Below are 21,364 nucleotides of genomic sequence, written 5' to 3'. Positions count from 1 at the left end.
ACTCTCCCTACTGACTTACTTGCTCTCATCTGGAAGGTCCCACCCTGCCCCTCTCTGTCTCCATCTCAGCCACCCCAGGAGCTTAGCCCCAGTCCTTCTCAGCCTCCCCAGGCCTCAGCAGCTCCCATGCTTGCCTCACAGGCGGATCCCCCAGATCCCAGGCTGCCCTGTTGATTTGGGGGCTGCCTCTGTGCATATGTCTGTTGCCCCCCAGGGACTGCAAGGCACAGAAGGCAGAGTGTTCCCCTATCCAGCCTCCTTTCCAGCCCAGCACCTGATGGACAAAGAAGTCATGCATGTCCACAAACGCACTGGTGAGGGAAGGAAGGATGTAGTCCTGCCTGTGGTATCACCCACTGCAAGTCCTAGGTCCACTGGCCCACCTGTGTAACTTCCCGGGAGACTGGGACCTTGGCGAGCCGGTCCCCTCTAGGATAAGAAAGTGTGTCAGTCACTCTCTGCAACCCCATGGACTGTAGCCCGCCAGGCTCCTCTGTCCATGGAATTCTGCAGGCAATAATACTGGAGTGGGCTGCCATTCCCTTCTCTTGGGGATCTTCCTGAACCAGGAATTGATCCCAGGTCTCCCGCATTGCAGGCAGACTCTACCATCTGAGCCACGAGGGCAGTCCTCTGGGATAAGGAAGCAGTCAAATCACAAAGGGAGATGGGAAGCTGGGGGCTGGGGGTGCCCACCAAGAAGGGCAGAGGGAGAATTAATGCAGAGAGTCCAGGTGACACCTAGGAAGTGTGTGGCAACCTGGGCTTTTCCCGAGGAAGAACGGAACAAAGGCTGCTGGGAGGCGTGGTGTCGGGAGGTGTGGCGTCTGAGAGGGATATGGGCCCGGGACTAGACAGAGCTGCCTTTTATTTATGCGGCCGGGTGGTGGGGACACAGGTGTTTGTGATGTTATTTTATATGCCTCTTTGTATGTCTGGAATATTTCATCACAGATTTTTAAAGAAAGAGGTGCCTGAGGCCAAGACAATGGAGATGGCTCTGGAAAAGACACAGGGAAGAGGCTTGGGGAAAGGCAGGACACCTGTGAGTGCAGATGGAGAAGCAGGGCTCCACAACAGGGAAGGAGGAAGAGACGCTTGGAAAATCCAAGTCATGAATCACCGGGGCTCCGTCCAGACCTTGCCAGAGGGTGGACCGGGTGGAGCCAGGGTGGTGTCGTCATGGGAATGGATCGCAGATGAGATCTGATCAGGTTGACCAGGATCTACAGAAGCATCTCTTCAGTGGGCCGCCAGCCTCCTGGGTTTTCAGCCGAGGCTTGTAACTGCTTCCAGGCACTCAGGCACAGCTTTCAGGGGAGGGTGGGAGTTTCCGGTATTGTTGTTGTTATTTTCAAACAATCATTTTAAAGTAGCTGAGTCTTCTCTACAGCATGCCGGGGTTTCAGACTCTGAATCTCTGAAGAAAGGATAAATGATGCGCTTTGTAGGAGGAGAGGGGATTGCGGAGGGGGAATGATTCACTTTACAGAAATGGCTTAAATGACAATGCCTTTCGTGGGCTTAAATGAGATTTGAGGTGTTCGGCTGCTTAGACCCAATCTTGTATGGAAAGCAGAGCCCGCCTGCCCAGGTGCCATGGCCTACGTTGCTGTGGGCGTGTCTCCATCTGTGTGGGGCCGAGAGGGCAGTGCCCAGGGCAGTGGCCCTGCCCTGCATGGGCTAAGAAGAGCCATTCATCACTGGCCTCTCCCCCAGAGAATGAGACCACATCTGTGGCTTTTCAAGGCTGCCCAAGAGAGAGAGTCCACCTACTTCTTGCCCACCCACAAGGCTGCGTGGACCAGCGCCTTTATTAGACTACTGCTGCATACAGTCTGAGCCTGGAGGAGGGCAGATGGCTGATGGCAGCTCTGGGCCACACTTCGTGAGGGGCACAGTACTTCTCGAAGACTTGATCCTAATGACTCAGTGAATTTTAATCATATTGACAAGAAAACTGTAATAAGGCGCTAGCCAGTGTCCTCTGCTCTAGATTTACACTTGGTGCCTGTGGTATTAGATGTTTCATGCCTGCCTGCTTGTGGTTGGTGTCGCAGAGTATCCATGAGCCTGGTGTTGATAAAGAATCTGTCTCTGTGGCAGGGGTTAGATTGGCCATCCTTGTCTTGCTTGGGATCGGCCACTTTGGGCCATCTGCCAGGACTGCGTATTAGAGTGGATTCTAGAATGTGTCTGGGTGGGATTTTCTGACCTGTGGACTCAAGGAGGTTTGCAAAAGAGACCAGGTGGAAGATGTGGATGATTTGGGGTAGCCTGTGCCTGTGACGGGTTCTTGGCTGCTTCTTCATGACCAAGCCACTCTGCAGAGTGTCTGGGGACATCACTGTGTCTTCAATGCGGGGATGTTGCTTGCTGTATTCATCCAGGTTCCATACTCAAGTTGAGCAGGTGAGGAAGCAACTTAAATGGGAGTGGGAGCTGAGGACTGTTAACAAGAGTGGGTGGAACTCACTAGAAGCTCCTGGCACTGCAGTCAGAGGAAGTGTGAGCAGAGGACAGGGGTCTATGGACCCTGAATTGGGCAGTGTGCTAGGAACTGGCTGCCCTGGCGGGGTGGGCAGGGCAGCCGTGTGTGCTCAGGGCTCTGGAGGGGAGTGCAGGCTGCAGTGTGTGAGGCAGGATGCTGTCTGGTTCTGGGAGCGGAAATGCCACCTAGAGCAGCCCGGAAGGAGACCTCTGGTTAAACACGATGCCTTGGCCACATCTATTTATCTCAGCCCCCTTTCTAATCATCCCTCCACCCATGGCGATAAAGAAAATGACAGAGCCTGATGCCCCAAGGACAGTGAGAGCAGGAGAGGAGCAGAGAGCAGGTGAAGATGTCAGCAAAGATGTGGAAACAGAAAGTCTATGGATGGACAGTTGCTCACTGAGCAGAGAGATGAAACCCAAGGGTGGGTAGTGAGAAGAAATCTCGAGAAGCAGTCATCCCACCCCCTGCCAACCCTCAAGCAGAGCAGAAATGGGAGTCACATACTTCTGAAGGTAAGATGAGGAATGGCTTTGAAAACTTGGGAACTGGTTGAAAATTTGCATGAAGAATCCTTACACCCAGAGCCCCTCCTGTAAACTTCCCCTCTCTGCTTTGGCCAAAGACTAGACGTTTCTTTTCAAAAAAATATGATTCAGTGAAGTTCTGGACCCTGAGACACTGTGTGCAGCTGAGAGCAAGTTTGCACACTAGACTCAAAATGAGAGCATTTGTTTAAAGATTACATCGCAAGTGGTGAGACTTCCAGCTCCTCTATACTCTCTGCCCCAAGAATACTGGTAGCCCAGTGTCTGGCCCCCAAGCAGAGTGATTGCAGGGTTCCTGTGCAAGTAAACTGATTGGCCCAAAAGGAAAAAAATTGTACATATTTGGTATGTGTGAATAGGTATGTACATGTGCATATGTATGTGTGTTTACGTATGTGTGTGTGTGTAGATACATATGTGTACTTGAGTGCATATACACTCATGCATATGTGTGTATATGTGTGTGTGTGTATATGTATGTTTGTGTGCATATACATACCTACACATACAAATATATGTTTGTGTGTATGTATCTGCATGTTTCTGTGTCTATGTTTGTGTATATTTCCCCAAAGAAATAAACAGATTTCTACCTAATCACCCATAGAGAAATCACTGACTTTTTAGTGTCTTGCTCTTAACTATTAATGCTGGTCAAGGATTACCTGGCATTTGTGAAAAAGAAGTCTATAACATGTGAGATCAAGAGAGAGGGAAATAAACAAACTGGAGGGGAAAGAAAAAGGAGCTGAAGGGATGAAAGCCAAGTCTAGGAGCAGAAGAAAACTTCAATAAAACTATACTTAATGTCCTCAGAGAGATAAGAGGAGATAATGCATCCATAAAATGAGAATGGGGGTTGTAAAAAAGGAACATTCAAAGAATAAGGGCGGACTCTAAGAAGTTAAACATATAACAGCAGAAATTTAAAAATCAGTGGAAGGTTTGAAAGTGAGTTGAGGGACTTTCTTAGAAAGTAGGAAAAGAAGACAACAATGTAGGAAGTTGGAAAAAAATAATTAGGAGATTTAGAAGCTCGGTCCAGGAGGATCAGCAGTAAGGGTTCCAAAAATAGAGAGCACAGACACTCGAGGGGATGGAGGTTATTGGAGAAGCTATGTGAGAAAGTCCGCAGGACTGAAGGACACGGGCTTCCGGGCTACATGGAGGGTGCAGTGGGTGCAGAGAACCACCAGGTGACCTGTCCTGGTGGAGCCCCAGAGTGTTAAGGACAAAGTGAGGCTTTATACAGCTTTCAGAGAGGAAGAAAGTAGATTGCATACAGACAGGACAGAACTCAGCTTTCCAACGGTGTCTCTGGAAACTGGAAGACATGGGAACAATGCCTCCAGTCTTCCAAGGGCGGGTGGTTTCCACCTTTCTGTTCACAGCCAAACAGACTATCAAGAGGGAGAGGGAATAAAGTTGGTTCGAATAGGCATGGTCTCAGAGGGCGTACCTTCTACACACCTGTAAAAATGAAGCAAGCGAGTACATCAAAATGAAAATGGTGACAGCAGACAATGTAATGGGTCCCCAAAGATGACTGCATCCTAATGCCCAGAACCTGTGAAAATGTGAGATTCCATAGCAAAAGGGGAATTAAGTTTGCAGAGGGAATGAAGATTGCTAACAGCTGACCCTGAGATGGGGTGATGATCCTGGGTTATCCCTCTGGGTCCAATGTAATCACAAGGGTCCTTAGAAGCAAGCGAAGGAGGCAGAGGAGCGGATGAGAGTCATGACGTCTGGGGAGGACTCTCCCAAGGTCGCTTGGCTAGGAGATGGAGGAAGGAGCTCTTAGCCAAGGACTGTGGGTTCCTCTGGAAGCTGGAAACACAGACAGCCTCTCGAAGCTCTTCTCCCCCAGAGCCTTCAAAAGGAAGGCTGCCAACATCTTGATCTAGTCCAGCGAGACCCATTTCAGACTTCTGACCTGCAGAACTGTAAGGCAATACATCTGTGTTGTTTGAAGCCACTTCGTTTTCAGTAACGTGTTACAGCAGCAATGGACACTAATACAGTGTGGGATTCAGGAAGCAAGGAGTAAGAAATCCCAGGTGACAGCTGTGCAGAAGGCTCAGGTCCAGACTGGACTTGGAGCATGGAGAACTCTGGATGGTATCACGCCTAGAAAAAAACAAAAAGGAACGGACAGACTGCACTGAACTGTTTGGAGAGGGATTTGAACAGTTCTATGTGTGTGCAAATAAGGGTTGTATGCTCAATCGTGTCTGACTCTTTGAGACCCCATGGACTGTAGCCCGCCAGATTCCTTGGTCCATGGAGTTCTCTGAATACTGGAGTGGGTTGCCATTTCCTTTTCCAGGGGATCTTCTCGACCCAGGGATCAAACCCACCATCTCCTGCACTTCTGCCTTGGCAAACAGATTATTTACCACTGAGCCACCTGGGAAGCCTGTAAATAAATGTTAGGTGCATACAAAGCCATTTTTAATACTAGAGAAAATGTTACGGAAGAAAGGAACATCACGTGGCTTATCGGTGAGCAGCGGCTACTCAGTCACCATAGTGTGAACACCGACAATTGCTTTAACCAAGATGGTGGCATCACTCTGTTGGGAGAATGGAAAGGATAGAAATGTGGGTTTAAAGGAAGTGGGGTTGGGGGCATAGGAAACCTCATCTTCCTCTCTGGGGCACTAATAGATAATATCTAAAAATGGAAGTTCTGTAAGTGGTTATATGTAGTGTGTGCTCTGAACTGAACTGTGGCCCTCCAGAATTCAAATATTATATCCCTAACCCAGTGTGTCTATATTTGGAGTAAGGAAGTAACTAAGGTTAAGTGAGGTTATAGGGTGGAGCCCTGATTAGCATCCTGATAAGAAGAGACCCCAGGGTACTCACTCTTGACTGTGTGAAGACACGGTGAGAGGTGGTCGTCTGCAAGCCAAGAAGCAGGCTCTCCCAGAAACCAGACTGGTTGGCACTTAGACCCTGGACTTCCTAGCCTCCAGGACTATGGGAAATACATCTGTATTGTTTAAACCACCCAGGTCTATGGTGTTCTGTGGCATGTTTTGAAAGTCGTAGCTGACTAATGCAGCATGTTATTTAGAAATATGTCACCAAAGACCATAGATCAGTGATCGGTGATGTGCGCTCAGTCATGTCTGACTCTGCGACCCCACGGACTGTTGTCCTCCAGGCTCCTCTGTCCATGGAATTTTCGAGGCAAGGATACTGGAATGGGTTGACAGTTCCTACTCCAGAAAAGACCATAAGAAATAGCTAAATAATTGAGAGTGATTATCTCTGGGAACTGGAAATCAGTGTGTAGCCAGGAGTGCTGTTTTTCATTGTTGGGTTTTATTACTTTTACTTTTTCAAGTCTTGTATATGTGTTAAAATTTTAAAGTAAAACAACAACAACAAAAATGGAATTTATTGGCTTAGGTAAATATAAAGTTCAAAAACAGAGTGATCTTTAGGAATAGCTTGATGAGATCTCCAGCTCCATTTTTCTGTAGCTCAGTGCTGTCCTCTGAACTCTTTTATAGTAGCAAAACAGTTGCAGTAGCTCCAGCCCTTACACGTACCTTCAGTATCTCTGATAATGGCACTTCTCCCCAAGAGCTCCCCAGGAAACATGTCCTGCATCTTATGTGATAGAATTTGTTCCAATCACTATAGCCAGGGAGCTGAACTGAGCTGCTTGGCTTAAGCCAACCATAACCCACCTCAGAAATACATTGGCTATGAGGTGCAAGTGGTAATCTGGGAGGAAATTGGTGTTCTTCTGCCAAGAGGAAGGATGAAAGGATGATGGGTGGCTCAGAGTAGCAAGTGTCCAGTACAAATGTGTTCCTCTGGAGAATATCTCTTTATGAGATGTAGGTCCCTCCTAATTCTTTTGATTGGTTGGTTGGTTGATTTGATGGCATTTAACTTAAGTTAAAAGTTAACTTTTGCTCTGTGTGACTCATGAAATAGGGAAGGCTGGACATAGAGAAAATGACTTGATAAGAGAGGTTAAAGGGGGCATCCCACACCATATAAGTGATGTGGCAGCATGAAAAAATGAAAGGCAGAGGTGAGTCCAAAGCCCCATTCTTAGGAGAAGTGTGTTCTACTGTGACTCAGTTGGACATGATCAAAAATTTCAGCCTGGAGTGATTGAAGGACAACCCCTGAACAGTTCCCGGACTTCACCTCTCTTCCCAGCCAGCCTACCACAGATGCCGGAAATTGCGTCATTAGAAACTCATCTCTGTGTAAGAAGTTCCCATGACCGTTGGGAGGGGGGTACATTTGGCTATTGCCTGTTGCTAAAGCAGAAGGCCTTAGTTTGCCAAATCCTTCCTGGACAGCTGCAGCGGGAGGAGATTTGGGGTGTGGGAGGGGAAGAGGGGAGAAGTATCTGGAGGCGGGGGGCCCACTCAGCACAGGTGTGGAGGTGGGAGAAAGAGAACCAGGTGAGGACTAAGATGCCGTGGGGGCTGGGGGACAGCACCAGGTCCTTAGTCCCCAGAGCGCTAACCTTAACCTGAGTCCTGATAAGGGGAGCACTAGACACTCTCTACGACTCGGTTAGCCAGCTTGCCAAACTCATCAGCTCACTCCATCCCTCTGACTGATGTCCACAGCTGGAGGAACACTTGGGGCAGGAAGGCGGCTGTCCAGCACTTGGGGCAGGAAGGCGGCTGTCCAAAATGTCCACCATGTCTGCTCCCACCAGCTGAGCTGAATGCTTTCCTAGAGGCAGCTGGCTTACTTCCCAAACCTGTTTATGCCAGTGGAACTTGCTATTGTAATTATGCAATTTAATTAAGTATTATACAAACCAATTAAATCTCATTGCAAAAAAAAATTGTTTCAAGGAAACAATTGGTTGAAAATTTGGAAAGACTCAAAAAAAAAACCAGTTCATTTTATTTAATAAAAAAATGCTGTTGAGTTAGATGTGGATGAAACAACTAGGAAAGGTTGGGGAAATATTCACGAAATTGAGGGAGACTTTTGCATTCAGATTATTTTGCAAGTGTATTTAGCTTCTCATTCCATTTAAGAAAACCATACTTAGAAATAAGTGTGGTTTATGCCAGAAAGACAATCAGAACAATTACATCCAGGAGATGAGAAGGTAAAGAAACATCTTGGCTTTATATCCAAAGTTCAGTGAGTGAATATACAAACATGTAAGATGCTAAAATGTTTCAGCTCACTGACTAATCATCTCAGCTAAGAGGGCTTCCTGCATAGCTTATTTGTGGTGGGCTTCATCTCCTGGACACTCACTCCCACTCTTCTGACTCAGAGGCTGGTATGCAGGGCGAGATCACACTTATCAGCCGCAGATGCTTAGTTGGCCGGGTTTCCCAAAACTGGCAGAATTGGGAGAAGCCAAAGAGAAGCAGGAAAAAAAAAACAAAAAAACTGAGGATGGCTTCAACCTGGATCAGCCCCTCTGCTGCCCCCCAGCTGTCACCCAGCGGCCTGAGCAGTAGGTCCAGCCTACACTGCACTCTCCCCAAACTACGCACCCCGCACCCCACCCTGAGAGAACAGGGAGCAGGGTGACTCCATATGTGAGACTCAAGCTCAGAGGCAGCTGCCGTTTGGGTTCTTTATCTGCCCTCATGGCTGCAACTCTGGCCTCTCCACACACACCTCCTTCTCCAGCCACATCTGCTCACTCACTGCCTTGGTTATGCTTGACCACTCCCAACTATGCCTGTTTGCTAAGAGTCTCTCTTTCTAGACTGCCCTTTGCCCTGACTCTTCATATCTTCCCCTTCCTTCGGCTTCTGCTTACTGTCTGCTGCCTCCAGGAAGCCCTCCTTGATTACCCGCTGAGCTTACTGCATGGACCACCCTCCTGCACTTAGTCTTGACTGCTTTCTCATCTTTCCAAGATGCGGGGTGATTTTAGGTGCCGAGGAGAGGTTCTCACCCAGGTTCAACCCAACACCTCTCCTGAGCTATAAAATTGGAGTTCTTCTTGAGACCCTTTCTGGATTTTATTTCAGACACTCCTGCACAGTCACCACCCTGCAGGACTGCACAAATTTCAGCACTAAAGCCCCCACAATGGACATAGAGATTCAGGAATATTTGTCCTGAAAAGTTGATGTGGGAGAACCACGGACTTCCGACGGGCTGTAGGACACTGGGTTCCGTCCCTGGGTCCCCAGTTCTCAAGGGAAAGTTGTAGTTCCGTTTGACTCAGTTCCTGCAAAAACCTTTATATCAGAGACTTCCTGTAAGCAAGGCACTGGGGTGGGGGCAGGGAGGAGGCAGGATGGGCGGGGCCGGAGATGAATGACATATGATGGCGCCTCCCCTCAGAGCGCGTGAGCAGGTGGGGAAGATGCCCACGTGCCTGAGGAGCTGGGACGGTGATGCACAAAATGCCGAGGGACGTGTGGTGTCCCGGCAGACTTCTTACAGGGGGTGAGAGCTGGGGGCACCTGCGGGGAAATCGGAGGGTGGGCCTTCCAGGTGGGCGGGTGGCCAGGACGGTTCTCATACTCCACACAGATGCAAGTAGTGCTTCCTGCGGCCCTGGTACGCCCGGGGGCCTCTGTTGGGATCGCTTCTGACGCCTCGTGGGAGGGGAAGCTGGGTGGTTGAGGAGACATCTTTTTCTAAGTCGGGCAGTGGGAGTTCCAGGGAAGAGTTCTGACTGAGCTTTCCCAGGCCCCAGAGGTTGGTTGACATGCTGGAGGGACACGTCATGGTTGGCCTGGGACAGCCGCTTTATGCCTACTGTCCCCCGGTGACTATTAACAGCGTCCCCTTTCATTCTCAAAGTGCCCTTGTTTGGCTAATAAAACGGCGTGTCCATGCCGGGGGAGTGATGCGGTCCCGGGGGAGCAGGGGCCGCAGGAGACAGCTCCGGAGGCGCCTTCTCCAGGTGCTCCTTCTGCTGTGGGCGTCGCCCAGCCCCTGTCCAGACACCCGCTGCACCACCCGCACTGCCTGGACCCTGCTGGCCACCGTGCCTGCAGATACGGTGTCAGCTGCAGGTCTGTCTTTCGCATCATTGGGGTGCAGAGTAAACAGTGGAGTTTGAAAATAAAAAGTCAAGTAAATCCTTTCCCGGGGGAATCAGTTTTTTTCTTCCATCTGAAAGGGGGCTGAAAGCATCTTTTTCTCTACGAGAAAGCGTGCTAGTTGCTCAGTTGTGTCTGATTCTTTGCGACCCCATGGGCTGTAGCCCACCAGGCTCCTCTGTCCGTGGAATTCTCCAGGCAAGAATACTGCAGTGGGTTGCCATTCCCTTCTCCAGGGGTTCTTCCCAACCCAGGGATCCAACTCAGGCCTCCTGCATTGCAGGCGGATTCTTTAGCGCCCGAACCACCAGAGAAAGCGTAGTATTAGTTATTCCTATCACAGTGGACACCAGGTGAGATAGAACTTCCTGGAAAGTAGGTTTAGATACAGGGGGGAGCATGAGTGATAGGGTGCAGGGCACCAGGACAAGGGCAAGACCCACACAGGCGGGAAAAGCCCCTAACGGGAAGCCCGTGGTCACGAAGACAGAGCACGTCCGCTTCCCAGTTCCTCCGCGTGGAGCCCCGAACGCCGCCTTTGCCAGCCTGATGTCCGTCCCGCGGGGGCTGACGAGGCAGCCTTGCTCCCAGGGCCCTCCGGTGCCCCTCCCCACACGCGTGCCCACACCAGCCTCGAAGTCCCAGCCCCACTAGGCAGCAGAACCAGGCCGACAGGCAGAGTGGGCAGCCCACGCGGCCCCAGACCCCATCAGCCAATGAAGGCAGGCACATAGAACCTTCTTATTAAACCCAGGAGACTCCCTTCCGCCCCTCAGCCCCTGTGGGAATTCTGCTGCGCTGAGATGCCTTCTTCAGGAGCCCTGCAGACGTGAGGGCGTTGTCATGCTTTCTTCCTTATGTTATGGAAAGAAAACATTTTTCCCCAGATTTAAACCATTGTTCACTCTTACAGCGTCGAATATTCTCTATCATTCCCCTGCATCCACTCAGGTTCCACTGAGCTTTCACCATCCTGCCTCACCAGCCAGAGAGCATTGGGAAGGACCCCCTCAGTGGGCGCCCTCCTCCTTCTTACCCTGGCAGTGTGGGCAGGGACCCCTGGGGGTGGGGGCCTGGATAACCTTTCCCTGTTCCTCAGGCAAGGATCTGCTGGCAGCCCTGGCTCAGATTTGCCCAAGCCCAGGAACACTTCCCTGAGGCCAGACAAAAAAGAAGACGTGTGTGATCGAGCAGTCGGACTGGGGCTGGGCAGCCTGACCAGAGAGATTGGACCTCTGTTCCTTGGACAGGCTCTCTTGCTTCCCCTATCCCAGGCCCCAGGCCCCAGCTTTGGCTTCAGCTCTCTGGGTTCAGCCCTTTCTCCTCCTCAGGCTGTTTTAAGGTTCTAGGCCAAGGTCGCAGAAGTTCAGACTTCCAAGGGAGCCATCACCCACCAAAGCAATGACTGAGAGGATTTGGTTGCCTTGGAAGACACTGTTCTCCAGTGACACACGCATACTTTCCCGTCCCCATCCCCCCACCTCTCTCTCTCTCAATTAGAGCAGACCAACCTGGACTGGTGCCCTGCGGGCTGGACCTCAGCTCATGGGTTTCCCCGAGATGCCCGCATGTTGAACCCCGGAGCCAAGGGCCATGCTACTGCCCTGCAGGCTGCTTGGCAATGATCACACACACACACTTTGCAGCACTTCCAGGGAAAAGCAGGGCAATGTCCCTTTGTTGAGTGGGCTCTCAACGCCAAGCAACATCGCATGTGCAAGGGTGTCTGGGGGAAGCCCCTCTGAATGTGCTCCCAGGGTTGGGAAAGTGGCCTCTGGACCAAACGCAAGGTCTCCCCTAAGGTGTGGGGGGTGCTGCTATTTATTCTGTTCAGCAAATACTCAGGAGTTTGCTGGAGGAAAGGGAGGCTTACCATCAGATTCTTTCCTTTCGTGGGGAAATAAAGAGGCATGCAAGTAATCACTGTTGAATTCAAGGAATGTTTATTGAGCACCTACTATATCGGCTGTTGTGGGTGGAGGAACAGTAAAGGTTGGGTGGAGTCTGGCTGTGGGCATAGGCTGGGTCTCTGTTTGACTCCCTTCTGGAAGGCAGTGGCGGTGAGCCTGGCACAGAGCATGTGCTCAGGAAGAGTGAGTTAAGGCTCAGTCACTGCCTGGCAGGCAGAATTGTCCCGGTTGCTGGGGTCCGTGCCTCTGTTTGCCTCACCAGCTGGGCGGGGCAGGGGGTCCTGCTGGCCTGCCCCCTTGGCTTTCCCAAACAGTCTCTAGCACTTCGGACAGGCGTGGTTGTACTTCCAGTTGAAAGGACCGTGTTGGTCTCTGGAGCTTCCTCCAAGACCCCAGCGTGGCACCTGGTGGCCCAGTGGGGCCCAGTGATGGAGGTGGGTACTAATTGGCCCTGAGTATTGTGTTTTTGGGTTGGTTGTTTTTTTAACTAATAGGCTATTTTTTTAGAACAGTTTTAGGTTTATAGAAAAATTGAGCAGAAAGTACAAAGTTCCTACATACCCTCTTTCTTCCCCTCCCTCCAAGTTTCCCCTACTATTAATATCTTGCATTAATGTGGTACATTTGTGATAATTGGTGAACCAATACTGATACATTATTATATTTATTATTTTATTGAAGTATATTGTGTTTGCTTCAGGTATGCAGCAAAGTGATTCAGTTATACATACATGTATGTATATATGTATGTATATTTTTTTATTATTTTCTATTATAGTTTATTAAAAGATACTGAATATAGTTCCCTTGCTATATAGTAATTCCTTGTTGTTTGTCTATTTTATATACAATACTGTGCATCTGTCAATCTATTGGTATATCATTATTTACTAAAGTCCATAGTTTACACTAGAGTTCACTCTTTGTGTTGTACAGTTTTACGGGTTTTGACAAATGTATAAACCCGTGTGTCTGCCATTACAAGGTCACACAGAATGGTTTCGCTTCCCTGAAAACCCCCTGTGATTCACCTGTTCATCTGGACTCTCTGCCCTCTGGCAACCACTGATCTTTTTCTTATCTCCATAGTTTTGCCTTTTCCAGAAGGTCGTATAGTTGGAATCATATAGTATGTAGCCCGTTCAGATTGGCTTCTTTCACTTAGTAATACACATGTAAGACTCCTTGATGTCTTTATGACTTGATAACGCATTTCTTTTTAGCACTGAGTAATATTCCATTGCATGGATGTACCACAGTTTATTTCTCCATTCGCCCACTGAAGGACATCTTGATGGCCTCCACTTTTGGCAATTATGAATAAAGCTGCCATAAACTTCTGTGTGCAGGTTTTTGTGTGGACCTAAGTTTTCAGCTCCCTCGGGTGAATACTTAAGTATGTGCTTGCCGGATCCTATGGACAGAGCATGTCTGGTTCTGTAAGGACTAGACAAACAGGAGATGGACTGTCTGTGCCATTTTATGACCTCAGCGTGGTTAATTTTAATATTAGCAGAAAAAGCAAACTATAACCAACATAACACAGCCTCCAAAGGATCCTGGGAAGAGAAGCCCCTGCCTCTCTGTCACCATAGACCTCAGCTGACCCACGCTAGCGACAGCTCATCACCCCAGGCGTCTTCTCACCAGCCCAGTAGCACTTCCCATGGGAGCGCAGTCAGCGCTCATCCATGTGCTGGGCTCGAGCTAGGAGCTAGCACTTAGCAGTGAGCACACAGTCTGCATTCCCCCATGGGGCTGATCTCCCAGGGAAAAGCTGGTCTCACCGTCCTCACCAGAGAACACAGATGCCGCACCTGGTGCCAAGTGTGTCCCACTAGCTCGTTTCATCTCTGTTTCAGCCCCAGGAGGTAGGAGGTCAGTGCCATTATTCTGCCCATTTTGCTGGTGAAAATCTAAAGCAGACAGAGGTTAAGTCACTTGTCCAAGGTCACATAGCTGGTCAATGGCAGGGTCAGTCTGGCTCTAAACCCCAGAGCATTATGGCCTCCTGGGAGCTGCAAGGCCCTGCAGCAGAGACTAATGACCTCCCTGTCCCCTGAGGGCACCTCTCATAGCCTGTATCCCTCCCCGTGAGGTAGAGTCAGTCGCTTCAAAGTCATTCCCAGAGGGGGTTGTGGCGGCGGGGATAGTGTTCTTGGTGGGAGGAGACTGTAGTCTACCTGCTGGCATCCAGCGTCAGACAGGCCCCTCCCAGCCCTGCGTGCTTGCTGAGGCTGCTATGGGGTGCAGGGTACACAGGACGCACGGGAACCCTCCCACCACCCACTAGGTGTGTGCAGGCCCCAGACTGGGAGTCTGGGACCCATGTTCTGCTTCTGGTCTTGTCCTTGGTGTGACCTGGGGTGAGGCATTTGCCTTCTCTGGACTCAGGTATCCTGGTTGTAAAGTGAGGGATTTATAGGGTTGCTCTAGCATGGACATTTGATGCTTTTCAAAAAGCCATTAGAGACCCTGAGAAGAACAACACCAATTTTCTGTCACATGTTGATTGTAAGTGCCGTGGCAGTTCTTAGAAGAGAAAGGTTAGTGCTGATTTAAAAAAAGAAAGAAGGAAAAAGATTTCATGAATTTGCGTCAGCTCTCAAGGCAGCATCTCTACAAAGGTGCTATTGAGAACAATGGTGTTTATCCATGAGCAGAAAGGTCACAAGGGGCCAACGTCACGCCTACAGCAGGCTCTGACCTGTCTCCAGTCTGGGGCCTCCTCCTCTCAGGTGTCCAGGCCCAAATATGGCCTGACCCACAGGCACTGTTTCATTCTGGGCCTAGACTTTCACAGTCCCCAAAGCATGCAGTGCTCTGTCTGGTCCCTTCTGGTTGACATCATGCAGGTGAGATTTCATACTGAAACTCGCAGACCTTGAGGGAACACCTGGAAAAGGCTCTGAGTTCTAGGGCTTGGTTTGAGCAAGGATGCTTGTGAGCTGGATTCTTCTGAGAAGGTCACTCAGCTTCTCTGTGCTTCCCTCTTCCTGACTGTATAGTGTCCTGGAGGGAGTTTGCAAGCAGGGACCACACCTTCTCTTGTGTGCATCCCCACAGGTAGCAAAGACCCTGGAATACTGCCATTGCTCAGTAAACGGTTAACTCTATCCCACCTGCCAGACAGGTATGTGGGAAAACACTTCTTTAAATTATAAAGCATCACACAAGTGTTAGCTAATATTAATTAATATTGGAGTTTGTCACTCAGTCGTGTCCAACTCTTTATGACCCTGTGGATGGTAGCCCACCAGGCTCCTCTCTATGAGATTTCCCAGCAAAGAATTGGAGTGAATTGCCATTCCCTTCTCCAAGGAATGTTCCCGAGCCAGGGATCGAACCCTGGTCTCTAATGTTGGTCCAAGCGTTAGGCTGTTAGTCTCATAGTTCTGAGTCACATTTAGTCTTCCTATTGCTACTGAAAGCCAGGAGCAATCAGAGAAGAGGGCCTAGATGTTTGTGGCCACAGATTTGCAGACATGTATGAGCCTCCCACCTTCAGTGTCTGTATGCTTGGGGAGGAGAGAAGAGGGGATGAGAGTGAAGAAAGGGAGGGAGGTTAGACTGCACAGCCCGGTCAAGGGCCAACTGTTTCTACACATGACAGCAGGCTGGAGCCAGACCCCTCGGCACCTTGACCTCTGGTTCCGAGTCTCCTCGGGGAGAGCCAGGCGTGTGCTCTCTGCAGAGGTCTGCCCTTGACAGACAGCGCCGACTGGTCATGGAGCCAAGGGCTGAGGAGACGGAGCCTGGGTGATGATGTCCTTTGGCCCATTTCCAGCCCTTCCTGGAGATTCAAGGAAACAAGTCATTAGTATGGAGTGTTCCTTAATGAGAGCAAGGCAGCCAGATTGTTGGGTTTGAGATCCCCCAGGTCAGGGTCCGGGAAGGCACTTGAAATCATTAAGGACCTTTTGCTGGCTGAGGGGCCATGAACTTGAACCTTATTTCTCCAGAGGTGAAAGCGTGCCCAACATTTGGGAGGATGGATGGGGTGAGGGATGGGTAACTATTAGCTTGGAAAGTTGATAGCTTCACATTCTCACTGCAGACCATAATTGTGGGAAGGGACCTTCGTGATCACTTCCTTAAGTAGCAAAGAAGAAGACCAAGGCTCAGAGAGGGAACGAGGCTTGTCGGGAGCTCTCATCAGACTCTTCTTATCTCACAAGCCTGGATTTTTTTTAGGTCTTTATTGAATTGAATTTGTTACAGTACTGTTTCTGTTTTCTGTTTGGTTTTCTGGCCACTGTTGAACCCACACCCCTGCATTGGAAGGCAAAGTCTTAACCACTGGACTGCCAGGGAAGTCCTAAGCCTGGATGTTTTCTCCCTTTTTTTTCCCTCGTAACATTATTTTTTGAGGCTTAAAGCACGTTCCAAGAAAAAAAAAATCAGGATACAGAAAAAAAAAAAAGTATCCATGCTATTTATTCACTCTCACTCACAGAAGCTGTTAGCTCTAATGACCTTTCCAAATTAATAAAATCTGTAAATGTTCAATTGTTTATTGCACACATTGAGTTACACCTCAAAATGGCTGGAGGGACCCACTCGCCTGCCTGGAGTTTCTAGCTCGAGGGTTCTGCAGCCAGCAGATATGCTCTGCACCCCAGGCAGGGAGCTGTGCCTGGATTCCCTGTGAAAGGAGGCACAGCCCGTTTTCCCTCCCAGAGCTTTGAGGGAACAGCACGCGGTGTGCTCAGAGCCTGTGGCAGACAAAAAAATGTTAGTGATGATCCCGGTCCAAAGGTCCTTCCAGAGAATTTAGGGGAGAGACAAACCCTTCAGACATGAATATAGAATCATTCCCAAACAAATGCTCGAGGGTGGCTTTGTGACGTTTGCAGAACGTAGATCCACTAGAAAGGGTCGGATTTGGTTTGGTGGAGGCCACAGGAAACGGCTTTCTGGGCAGGCAGCATGGGCGAGAAGGAGCCCATGTGCCTGGGGGAGGAAGCCAGTCCCGGGTGTGGGGGATGGGCCCGGCTGGGTGGAAGGGGTCCCCACTCTGGGCGGTGATGGGGTTCGGACTCCATGAGGTGGGCACAAGGAGATCCTGTTTGTTATGCTCAGACACCTGCATCCATGATGATGCTGCATGAACACCATGTTTGCAAGCCCAGAGTGACACAGCCCAGTTTGTCCTTGAGTGAGAAAAGCTGTGTTACCACAGGAGGATTTTTTTTTAATTGTGGTAAAATATGCATAACATTCGGGGAAGACAATGGCAACCCACTCCAGTACTCTTGCCTGGAAAATCCCATGGACAGAGGAGTCTGGTGGGCTGCAGTCCATGGGGTCGAGAAGAGTCAGACATGACTGAGAAACTTCCCTTTCACTTTTCACTTTCATGCACTGGAGAAGGAAATGACAACCCACTCCAGTGTTCTTGCCTGGAGAATCCCAGGGACGGCGGAGCCTGGTGGGCTGCTGTCTATGGGGTCTCACAGAGTCGGACACGACTGAAGTGACTTAGCAGCAGCAGCATACATAACATTTACTATATTAACCGTCTTTAAGTGTATAGGTTAGTGGCATTGTTTATTCGCATTGTTGTGCAACTATTGCTACCATACATCTCTAGAATGTATGGTTTCATCTTCATCTTCCCCAAATTAAACACTAACTCACCATTCCCCTCTCTCCCCAACTCCTGGTAACCTCTGTATTCTACTTTCTGTCTCTATGAATTTGACTGCCCTGTGATTGAAGTGTGAAAGTCAGCTCAGTCGTGTCTGACTCTTTGCGACCCCATGGACTGTAGCCTGCCAGGCTCCTCTGTCCATGGAATTCTCCAGGCAAGGATACTAGAGTGGGTAGCTGTTCCCTTCTTTAGGGGATCTTCCCAACTCAGGGGTCGAACCCAGGTCTCCCACATTGCAGGCAGATTCTTTACCATCTGAGCCACCAGGGAAGCCCGGATACCCATATGAGTAGAATCATACACATTTGTCCTTGTCTTATTTTCATTTACCATAATGTCCTCTAGTTCATCCATGTTGAAGGATATATCAGAATTCCCTTCCTTATTAAGTCTGAGTAACATTCTGTCATACATGTGAACTGCATTTTGTTCACCCATTCGTCCAATGGACTCTTGGGTTTCTCCCGTCTCCTGCCTATTGTGAGTGATGCTGCTATGAACGTGGGTGTGCGGCTATCTGTTTAAGTCCCTTGCAGGATGATTTTGAGCTTTTAAAAACAAGTGCTTCGGGTTTTCAAATCATCAGGGGGGATCAGCTGACCCTCACTGCTATCACTCCATAAGGAACAGATTGTCAGCTTGCAGTTTCCCACGCGTGAAGACTCTTCTGCCTTGAGCAGAGCTCTTCATTGAGCTCTGCCAGGGACACAGATTGCAGGCTGGACTCTGCGTGCACACGGCCCTTCCCCACGCCACACTAAGCGGCTTCCGTCTGCGTGCTAGCCAGTGTCAAGGCCTCTTTGCCTTCACTTCTTATCCTGAAACGCATCAGTCATGTTGAATTTGTCCCTCACTGAGGTAGCAGATGCTCTGCACTCTTGCTTGGTAAGTTCTTTCTCCTACCTTCTCAAATGTATTTAGCCACGATTGTAAAAGCCACGGGAAATCACACAGGCACAATGCTCCCTTCTGGTCCTATGTCCTCCCCACCTTCTCCAAAAATCTCTCCCATCATTGCCGAAGAACTAAAAGACATCCTGTCTTGAGGCATCACTCCCGCTGGCCATTAATTGCCTCTACAGATCCCAAACTCACCTAAAGCGCATTAAAGTGATGACATGCTCAGGCAGAGAGGCAGGAGGATGCACAGTTCAGGTTGGCGTTGTCATTAACTCAAGTCTTTGATGTCAACTCCCTCCCGCACCGAACGTCCTGCCTGGCCCTACAGTCAACCTCCGAAATGCATTTTCTGGCCTTTGTTGGTTTGTGTCAGCTCTTGAACATTATTTAAATGTAGTTTGGGGCCCATGCATGCAATTACCATTGTGTTATTATTCAGAACCAGATTGTTAAGATTCAGGCAGCTGTACAAGGAGATGCCCTGTGCTGTGAGGTCCAATTTAGGAGGGCCTTCCGAGCTGGCGCACAGGGTTGCTAGGCAACCCCATGCTACAGAAGAGGAGGCCTCACTCCGAGTGGGAAGAAGCCCAGCGCCTTCAGGGAATTGGAGGCAGTGGTCAATCTGAGACTGGCATGGCGCCGGGGAGGGGGAGGGAGGCGACGTGGGCCGAACCCACGGCCGGAGGAGGGGGGATCTTGCCAGGGGCGCCCACCCAACTAGCACGCGGTGTTCCTGGGAGGGGAGAGTACTGCTGGGAGTGAGAACGCAGAGAAGGTGCAGAAGCCAGAGGTCGGCCAGGAAACTGCTGAAGGATACCCAGAGCAGATGCTAATATGCTTCTCCATCCCTTTCTTCTCTTTGCAGGAAATGAGCAGGTTTGCACAGAAACTGCTGGCCTGAAATTTAAGAAGACGTGGTCGCTTGTGAGTCTGAATTTTGCTTTCTTCGGTCTGTGGTTTGACAGTGTTCCTGGGAAGTGGGTGGGTTTCCCAGTTTGGGGAAGGGAACATGACCTGGATGAAGTCAGGCTTTTGGTTCTTCTGGAAGGTGCCTCTGTCTGGGTGGGACTGGACCCAGGGATGGAAGGCTGTGAAGGCTCATGGTCTGAGCCTTGGCTCTGCCCTCTGAGTGGAGGGTGCCCACTGGCTCATGATAGAGAGCAGCTCCCTTGGGGTCGATTGGTGTGTGAGGAAAGCCGGACTCCTTTGGTATGAGGATGACGTGTTTTTTTTTTTTATTTTAATTTTTTGCCCTGGGGCCACGAACAGTTTGCACAATTCCAAGTTTGCTGCTAGGGTGATCTTATTTAGAACAGTAAATTCTCATACAGGCCCTTTAGCAGTGTGTTAAACTGAGAGCAATCATATGACGCAGTCCGTTACTCAATCTGGGAGTATTGTTAATTCGCCAGATGCCTGGTACTATCTGGTGGCCCTGAGAAATACAAGAGAGGCTGCAGGTTCAGGCTCTGTTTTGGAGGAATGGTCAGTCCAATGTGGGAAGAGAAGACATCTGCCCATGAAACCATGAAAGAACTTTATGAAAGGGTACGCATCCTGCTCTGGCCCGTATGGCACAAGCAGAAATGCTGGTGATGGGAGTGGTTAGGGAAGGTGTCCTGGGTAAAGGGAGAGCTGAGCTGGGCTGATGGAGGAGGAAGGCTGTTCCGGGGAGAAAGGAACAAGGATGAGGCCCCAGGATGGGAACACCCAATGGCCTACGTGGAGGATGTCGTAGACATGGGTCTAATGGGGAGGGGAGGAAATGCTGGTGACACTGGGCAGGACCAGATAGTATAGGGCTTGACATGCCTTCATGAATGGTTCGCAAAGAATCAGGATAGCAAGTATCCCTGATCTATGTAAGTAAAATTAGGTTTCTGCCAGTTTATGACTCATTACGTGGAAAAGAATATATGGGTTTTTCAACAAGTTGGAAGTTGTATTCGAGATCAACACAGACACTGGGTAGATTACAGGAAATTCACATGGGGGATACTCCTTGCATTTCAGTGAGAGAGAGATTCCACCTTCTTCAGACAACTGCAGCTGGGGGTCATGAGACCGTGATGGGGACCCACCCTAAGCTTTGGGTGGACTTTCACCAGGACAGTGTTCCCCGTGTCCACTTGCTTTTCCCTGGAGTTGCTTCTCATGCAGGGAGCTCCAGGTACTATGCCCAGGGTGAGGAGCAGCTGGGGTATATTTATGTAACAAAGGTTAATTTAATGATTTGTTCCAAGCAAGCAGAGGATCCTTGCTTGTTCTGAATGTCAAGAACAACCAGGATTTATGTGGCGTTGCCCGTTCGCAGCACAATGGACGGTCCTGCCTCATCTGAGCCCCACAAAGGCTGTCAGGTAGTGCCGTTTTGCAGATGAGGAAATCGAGGCTCCAGGAGCTTCAGTATTTCATTGAGATTGCTGAGCAGGTAGAGCCTGTGTTCATGCTGACTTTCCACTGCGCACTGCTGCACGTCTGATTACGGAGCAGGCCTTCTGGGTCCTGCCTCCTGCCCGTTCGTCCTGGGAAAGAAGAGAGCTGTGCAGTCTCACCAGGTCGGGCTGTGGGAACTCTGTTCCAAATGGTCACTGTTTTGCTGTGCTGCCTTTCATGGAATGTATGGTATCAGACTGGTGATTTTGACTGGGCAGGAAACTGATTATGGTTCTTCCCTCAAAGAGCAAGGCTCACGTGTGTGTCTACCACCAGGGGCCAGCCTCTGGAAAGATACAGGAAGGCAGCATCTGACTGACTTAGGTTGGGTTCTCTAGAAGCAGAGCCTGAGACAAGGATTCAGGCACATGTGATGTAGCAAAAGAGAGCGTTAGGGAAAGCTT

General features: G+C 49.7%; 1 protein-coding gene across 7 annotated transcripts in view; it reads left to right on the top strand.

Moving 5' to 3' along the window:
- The window catches only part of ZBTB7C (zinc finger and BTB domain containing 7C), a 383,007-nt gene that overhangs the window by 205,344 nt on the left and 156,299 nt on the right, over positions 1 to 21,364 (top strand). For all 7 annotated transcript variants that reach the window (XM_070779012.1, XM_070779009.1, XM_070779011.1 and 4 more), the window contains one exon: positions 19,390 to 19,448. The gene's annotated coding sequence lies outside the window, so the exon portion shown is untranslated. The remainder of the gene's footprint in view (positions 1 to 19,389; positions 19,449 to 21,364) is intronic.

The sequence above is a fragment of the Bos indicus genome, chromosome 24 (assembly GCF_029378745.1).
Source record: "Bos indicus isolate NIAB-ARS_2022 breed Sahiwal x Tharparkar chromosome 24, NIAB-ARS_B.indTharparkar_mat_pri_1.0, whole genome shotgun sequence".
In the NCBI taxonomy this organism is placed as follows: domain Eukaryota; kingdom Metazoa; phylum Chordata; class Mammalia; order Artiodactyla; family Bovidae; genus Bos; species Bos indicus.
This window is presented reverse-complemented; position numbering and strand designations above follow the sequence as displayed.